This window comes from Octopus sinensis, linkage group LG8 (genome assembly GCF_006345805.1).
Source record: "Octopus sinensis linkage group LG8, ASM634580v1, whole genome shotgun sequence".
In the NCBI taxonomy this organism is placed as follows: domain Eukaryota; kingdom Metazoa; phylum Mollusca; class Cephalopoda; order Octopoda; family Octopodidae; genus Octopus; species Octopus sinensis.
The window spans coordinates 8,884,445-8,893,037 of NC_043004.1; the positions used below are offsets into that span (position 1 = coordinate 8,884,445).

At 35.4% G+C, this 8,593-nt stretch overlaps 1 protein-coding gene across 5 annotated transcripts in view; it reads left to right on the forward strand.

Moving 5' to 3' along the window:
* Positions 1-5,673, forward strand: part of LOC115214923 (COBW domain-containing protein 1) — a 118,287-nt gene extending 112,614 nt beyond the window's left edge. For 4 of the 5 annotated variants that reach the window (XR_005000303.1, XR_005000304.1, XR_005000302.1 and 1 more), the window contains exon 16: positions 5,661-5,673. The gene's annotated coding sequence lies outside the window, so the exon portion shown is untranslated. Of the gene's footprint in view, positions 1-5,281; positions 5,334-5,660 lie in introns of those variants that run through there. The other variant, XM_036505258.1, reaches the window with a different exon arrangement.
* The last annotated feature ends 2,920 nt before the right edge of the window (positions 5,674-8,593 follow it).

Genomic DNA, 8,593 nt, shown 5'->3' on the forward strand with positions numbered 1-8,593 from the left:
ATGTGTGTGTTGTATGTGTGTTTAGTTATTTTGGTAAAACCGCAAATGTATTCTGTCATATAAAACATTTGGAATCAAGTTTCTATAATTTACCATATCACCGAATATCATTAAAGAAAATTGCAAAATTCTTCAGCGATACATACTCGGTATCGCGATATGCCATGAAAAGTTTTATTAATCCATTCATAGCCAAAGAATTTCTCTCATTATCTCTCTTTCTGATGTCTTCGACTTAGTGTACGAAGAAAACTTTACAAATAAATACGCAAATCTCCTGATGAATCGCTCAAATTTCAAAATTGAGGTCCACTCTAGAGAATGACAACCGGAAATGACTCCCTTGGAATGTCTTTAAAATGCTTTTAATGTACAAGGTCACAGGGTTTTGTTTTTAGGCCTAGGGGTTGGTGGGGTGAAGTAGGAAAAGTCGATTAAATCGACCTCCCAATAACTGATTAAATCGATTTCCCAATAACTGATTCGTAATTATTTTAGCAGCAACCGAGAAGCATATTCAACCTCGGCAGGATTTCACTTCGTAATAAGGCTACGCGCGCGCACACACACACTTTATATGTGTATTTATATATTAATACACACACACACACGCACATGTCCGTACACTTTATATTTGTATATATATATGTATATGAATATATGTATGTATATGTATATATATGCATGTGTATATGTATGTAAGTATATATGTAAGTATATATGTATGTATATATATATGTATATATATATATATGTATATATACATATATATATATATGTAAGTATATATGTATGTATATATATATATATATATATATATGTATATATATGTATATATCTATACGTATATATATATATATGTATGTATATAGTTGAAATTTACAGAAGAACAAAAGGCGAAGACAGGTGTATGAACAACAAGCAAGTGTATATGTTTGACGCTCAGGAAAGTGCGAAAGTGTCTTTAACGTTTCGAGCCTACGCTCTTCAACAGAGAGGAATAAGAGAAAATAAACACACACACACACACACACACACACACACACATATATATATATATATATATATAATATATATATACACGCATATATATAGGTAAAATAACGAAATAATGGAGACGGAAAACTTGAAAAGGGGTAAGTTTGATGACCTTTTATATTTCGGGTACAAAACCCATCATCAGAAGTGAGTAGAATAATGAAATATGAGCTTATACAGATCGTGTCATATTGATTATTGCGCGGGCAGTGACCCTGCAGTATCCGTTTCAGTGGTGATGGGTGAATGTATCAAAAGCACCCATTCTTCAAAGGTGCTGGCAGAGATTATGTTTAGGGGTGGTGGTGGTGGATGACAGTAGTCATTGCGAAGGCAATCGTCTACAATGACACTAATGGCAGTAATGGTAGTGGAAGTAGTGGTGGTGGTGGTAGTAGTAGTAGTAGTAGTAGCAGCAGTAATCGATGCTAAGGAGGTGGCAGGCAATTGCAATAATTATTGTCGTAGTAGTAAGAATTGGTATATGAAATCGTTGCACTTTAGATTTGTATCACTGATGTGAAATTCACCACAGAATATCATAAGTTGTGGATGGAATTACTGGAGTATTTTCTTCGTTGACTGTGAATTCGTTTTGATTTTTCTTGGGATGATTCAATGGCATTATGATGTGTTGGTGCGAAGATGATTATTCTAATGTGTTTTTTTAACTTTAGAACTTAATCAAAAGTAATCTGCAAGTTTAGAGGTCTATGCTAAAGCAGACGCCGATAGATGTGAGGAAACTTGAAGCTTCTTAGGAAAGCATCTTGAATCTGATTCATCCACGAACATCTTAAAAAAAACCATCGCTTGGTAGATGTAATCTTTCATGAGAGTTTGAAATTTTGAGGGCATCGATAAAGATTCGCACCAAGTTTCTACAGGTGACGAGAAAACATCTCATTCTTGTCTTTATAAATAGTTTTTCATGAAGATCAATGGTCTTGTTGAATGGTTGACATTCACATATGATATCAAAGTCATTCGTCGAGATTAGTTTCGTAAGGCTTTCCAGCTTAGGAGGATTTAATTCTTTGATCGATGCAAAGAAGTTGAAAAGGGTCGGTACAAGTAAAGTCATTGCCTTAAGATATCAGTTGTGTCAGTGTAAACATCGAGACCTTTTCTTTAGAGAGAGATATCGCTCTGTTTCTTTACTGCAGGATATTGTTGAATATAATAGATTAATGAAGATCAGAGAAACAAATAACACTCGGTGTAGATTATAATGAAGAAGAGGTTTGAAGAAATGTTACACAGTTATATAAATGTGCGGTGTAGGCTGAAACAGAAGAAAAGTGAGTTATTGACTGGAAATACAAAAGGAAACAACAGTCGGACATAGCAAATTATTGAAAGGAAACAATAGTAGGACACAATCAATATAGCAGTATTGAGTGTGTATAAATATATATTATATATATATGTACATATTCATTATATATATATATATATATATATATATATATATATATATATATGGTATGTTTATATATTTGTGCAAGATTTTTTATGTGAAGTCGTGTGTTGAAATAGATATTTTTATATTTCGGAATGGTCATTTTGCCAGTTTAGCCAATAAAAAAAAAACGCACTATATATTTGGTGTTATTTTGCTTCAGTGTTATTTATATTTTACATTAATCTTAATCTTATTTCGGCCAGAGTTCTTTCGTCACACTCCTGTGACCGCATCAGTGGTCCTTTGCTTTCTTCTTTCTTATATACAATAGAAATACAAAATGGCTGACGGTTAGTAAGGAGAGACACAAATAAGAAAGAAGAAAACAAAGGACCACTGATGCGGTCACAGGAGTGTGACGAAAGAACTCTGGCCGAAATAAGATTAAGATTAATGTAAAAAATAAATAACACTGAAGCAAAATAACACCAAATATATAGTGCGTGTGTTTTTATTGGCAAAACTGGCAAAATGACCATTCGGAAATATAACAATATATATATATATATGTATATATATATATATATATATATATGTATGTATATTTATATATGTGTATATATAAAGAAGTATTATTACTGTTATTTATAGTAATAATAAGGTCGCTAGCAAGTTCACACCTTTACAGGCACATTGTAAAGTAAATTAAGATTCAGTAGGACGTCTAATACCATTTACAAAATCAGAGCCATTGCTCCAAAAACCACCATAAAACTTACAAGCAATGCAATGAACATATGAGAAATATACATTACTTATTGATGTATTCAAGCAAAGGTAAGCCTATTTCTCATATGTTCATTGCATTGCTTATAAGTTTTATGGTGGTTTTTCGAGCAATGGCTCCGATTTTGCTAATGGTATTATATACCCTACTGAATCTTAATATATATATATATATATATACATAGATATAGAGTGCATAAAGTATTTGAGGACACCTTTTTGGGGGCATTGCTGTATTTTTTGCTAACTCTGTATAATCTTTGTTTCAGAAAATAGTAATGGCAGACCCTCAGCTTACTCAAGAAATGAAGAGGTATGCTGTTATTGTGGTTATAAAGGTTGAGCATAGTGCTTTGAAAATATCTCGGTTTTTAAAAGTTGCTATATCTTTCGTCTACAAAGTTTGTAAGGAGTTAGAGACTGAAGATGGAAATATATCACCAGTATCAAAGCATAAAAAGCATTTCAAATGCTCTGAAATCATCAGAATACCTGAATTTATCCAAGTTCAACAGACCATTGATTACAATCCCAGAAAGAGCATGAGGTCAATTGCAAAAACTGTCCATGTGTCAGAAGAAACAGTCAGAAATGTTATCCACAAAGACATCAAATCTATGATGAAGAAAGGTCAGAAAAAGCAATAGAAAATCCCTACATCAGATCTAAAAGGCTCTTAAACAAACTGAAAAATCCCGCAGAAGATTTGATTTGGTTTTTCTCAAACGAGAAAATCTTCCACCACGATCAAAAAAGAGTTAACAGAAGAAATGACAGATGGTTATGTGCAGACCCTTCTGAAGTTCCAAGTATTATGCATACCAAATTTCCTGCAACAGTCATAGTTTTAGGGGTTGTGATGCCTCCTTCTTTCTTTCCACAAGGTCTTAGAGTTAACTCTGTCGCCTACATTGAGGTCCTGGAAATGGTTGTTAAGCCCTGGATAGACAGTGTATCCAATGGGAGGCCATATGTGTTTCAGCAAGACTCTGCATTACCACACATGGTTCTAGTAAAACAGGAATGGGTGGTTGAAAATGTTCATGGTCACATAACTCCTAACATTTGGCCTTCTAATTCCCCAGATCTCAATCCATTGGACTATTTACATGTGAAGCGTTGTTGAGAGAGGGGTCAATGAACACACCCACAACACCAAAGATTCTTTGAAAGCTGCCATAAACAAAATAATGTCCAAAATGAACCAGGACCACTTGATTCGAGCTCGTCGATGATTTAGATCTCATATAAAAGCAGTTGTTGAAGCTGAAGGTGGCTTTATTGAATAACATTATAGAAAAGAAGGTTTATTTTTTATCCTCATAGCATTTTTTGATAAATAATGTTATCTGTCCTCAAATATCTTACGAACACTGTGTGTGTGTGTGTGTGTGTGTGTGTGTGTGTGTGTGTGTGTGTATATATATATATATATATATATACATATATATATACGTGCCTGTGTATGTATGTTTATCTCTGAATCATACACACACACACGCACACACATCTACCCCAGTGCCAAACCACAATTAAGGAATTATTTTATTAGAGTCGTCTAGTGCCAGAGAAGAATTATTCCAGTGCCAACCGGTTTACTGCAACCAGTTTACTTTGCAAACTTCCAAACAAGACGACATTTTGCTCCCACATGTTCGCAAGAATCTGACTCTGGTATTTTGACAGAGGTCACTTGAGTACGTCTTACTTCACACACATCTCCATCAATGTTTACATTATAACATAAAATGATCATTCCGTTTGCTGTTATTTTGTTTTCATCTTGATGATGGTGGTGGTGGTGGTGGTGCTGGTGGTGCTGGTGGTGGTGGTGGTGGTGGTGGTGGTGGTGGTGCTGGTGCTGGTGATGACGATGAAGATGAGGAGGATGTTCAAACTGGATTTGTTCGTTCAGCTTCCTACCCGTTGCATAAATTGTCTAGAATTCGTCAGACAATTTCAGATGAAATCTAGACCTTTACATATTTGGACGTTTGTATTTATTTATTTTATGTATGTACACACACACACACACACATACACACACGCACTCACGCACGCACGCACGCACGCACGCACGCACGCACGCACGCACGCACGCACGCACGCACGCACGCACGTATGTACGCTACGCATGTACGTATGTATGTATAAAGGGTGCGGCGAATAAACTGTCGTCTAAATTACGCAAAAATGAAAATAACACTGACATCTCATTTTAACAGATATTCTTTTATTTGTTTCAGTCACTTGATTGCTGCCATGCTGGAGCACTGCCTTTAGTCGAGCAAATCGACCCCAGAGGTTATTCTTTTCAAGCCTAGTACTTATTCTATCGGTCCCTTTTGCCGAACAGCTAAGTTACAGGGACGCAAGCAAACCATTATCAGTTGTCAAGCGATGTTGGGGGGACAAACACAGACACACACAGACACACACACACGATGGACTTCTTTCAGTTTCTGACTACCAAATCCACTCACGACGCTTTGGTTGGCCCAAGGCTATAGTAGAAGACACTTGCCCAAGGTGCCACGCAATGGGACTGAACCAAGAACCATGTTGTTGGGAAACAAGCTTCTTACCACACAGACACGCCTGCGCCTATATATTTACCAAAATTGCCTTAAAATATCTTGAAATATTAAAGGGTAAATTTATTCAATAAAATGGACATTGGCTTCAACCACGGCCTCCAGATGACTTTGGAATTTCCTGCAATTCTTCTGGACGGTCTCCTTGCTTAAATTGGTGAATGCTGCCATAATCCTTACCTTCAGTTCATCTTTGGTGTTACAAGGAGTTTTGTCGGTCACTCTCTCTGATCTGCGCCTCATACATAATAATCAAGGGGTTGCAGTGTGGGGAGTTAGGTGGCCAGATTTTAGGGGTGGTGTGGTCGCAGAAATTGTCTGACAGTCATGAATGGGTTCTCCTGCTTGTGTGGTATGGTGCTGGGTCCCGTTGCCAGATATAGGGTCTTCCTCTTGACCCAGGGCAGCACTACCTCCTGCAGGCACTTGATGTACGCCTCCGTATCGAGTCTGAGGCCGTGTGGGAAGATGAATCGAAGCATAACATCGCTATCACTAGGGATCACTCCAAACAGCATGCTGTTGACTGGATGTTTGATATTTTCATTCTCTGTACATGCTTTGGGAACATGGCAAGTCCCCAGATTGACACCCAAACACTCTGAAATGTACGTATTGCAGGTTCCGGCGCGAATGCCAAGCAGTACAGCATGTCGTTTCCAAATTTCTGGTTGAGAGAATTGCATCATGGAGCTGACCCTACGATACTAGGTAGTCAACAAAATACAGACATACATACACAGGGTGCGATGGATAAATTGTCGCCATTCTATAATTTTTATTTCCCGAATGTGCATTGTTTGTTTTTGATTTTGTTATGGATAGTTTGAGCACAGAAAAAAAAGCAATTTATTTATATAATAGTCAATTTCATATCGCCTACGTACGTTTCAATTTCTTACCTTCATTCGTATTTTACAATTAAGATTGCATTATGCATTTAAAAGGTAGAAATCTCTTTGGGGCAAAAATTTATAAATGTTCGTTCACATCCTAATGTATGGAGAATTGCCTACCGATTGAAACAGCAGCGTGTGTGTGTGTGTGTGTGTGTGTGTGTGTGTGTGTGTCAGCATGTGTGTCTTTTGGAGGCCTTTCTAAAAAAAAGTTTAAGGTTAAATTACGACCACAATGGACAGTGGCTAGTTGTAGACCCGAGGAACTAGATCATACTACTATTCCCCCCTTAATAAAATTTTGATTGGTATTCTTATAGAGGTTAGCTGCCACTCCTTTTTCGACTCCTTTGTGAAAAGAATACAAATAAAATATACATATTTGTAAGTATCCAAATCAATTGATATAACTTCTAGCTATTTGATTATGAGAATTTCAATTCTTATTACTATTTTTTTTATTTAGATGCATTAGACTAATTTGTTGATAGTTTGGGTTATTATAAATATTTAGTTAAACTGATTTTTTATTTATTTAATGGGGATATGATTCACTCTGTATCACATATGTGGAGTTAGACTACTTCCAAATGGTGAGTAATATTTCATTTTAAGGTTAGTTCCTATTTTTATTTTTATTTTTATCATTCACGGAGTGAATGATATTTAAATATAATTTATTTAAATATAAATTATTTAAATATAATTTATTTAAAAATTTGTTAAATACACACACAAGCACACATACACAAACACATCCACACACACATGCATACACACACATGTATATTTCTTTTCCCTTATAAATATAATAAGCTGCCTATCCCTCATTTATTTAATATAATTGTTAAATTATTTATTTTGATACATCAGCTGATAGTAAGGGTTTTGATTAATATAGAATTATTAGTTTTAGATATATATTTATTCACATAATACCTGTTTACTTATATTTGGTGCTCCAGCATGGCCGCAGTCAAATGACTGAAACAAGTAAAAGAGTAAAAGAGTAAAGAGTATATCTATTCTTATAATGTCTGTTCAATTTTATTTATTTGAATTTATTAAACGTATATTTAATTCTATGTGGGCAACAAAATCTCTTTCGCTTTTATTGTTGATTAATTTGTGTTTGGATGTAACGATCGGGAAAATTTCCTCTACGCATAAGTGACATCTTTTGCTTTCAATGCTATAAGATTTTGCCCGACTACTTACTAGAATTGGTTCGCGAAGTACAAATAAAACTTTAAAAGTAGCATGTCAATGTTGAGTTGAAAAAACCGTTTTGGTCAGAAAAAGTCGAAGGCAACCTTCGACTTATTTTATCTAAAACGGTTTTTCAACTCTATCTATCTATCTATCTATCTATCTATCTATCTATCTGTCTATCTATCTATCTATCTATCTATCTATCTATCTATCTATCTGTCCACCTGTCAGCCTGTCTGTCTGTTTGTCTGTCTGTCTGTCTGCTTGTCTGTCTATCTGCACACATACACACACGTATATATATATTCTCAACTGAATAGATAAAAGCAAGAATAGTGCTTAGCATTATATTAAATAAGTTCCAAAATTTAAACATGTATGGATGGATGCGTGTATGTATGTGTATGTCTACGTAAATATATGTATGTATATACGAATACATACATACAAACGTATCCGAGTCATTGATGTGAAAACCCGGAATATACTAACAAGCACACGCAATTTCCACATAAACAATGACTTAGACCGCCTCTACCTAAAACAGAAACAAAGCGGCAGAGGTTTATCGTCGATTCAAATTGCCTTTGAATGTCGTATCGTATCCCTTTCGGCAACATCTTTTGACCACCGAGTGTCGAATTGCATCCCTTGACCAAGTC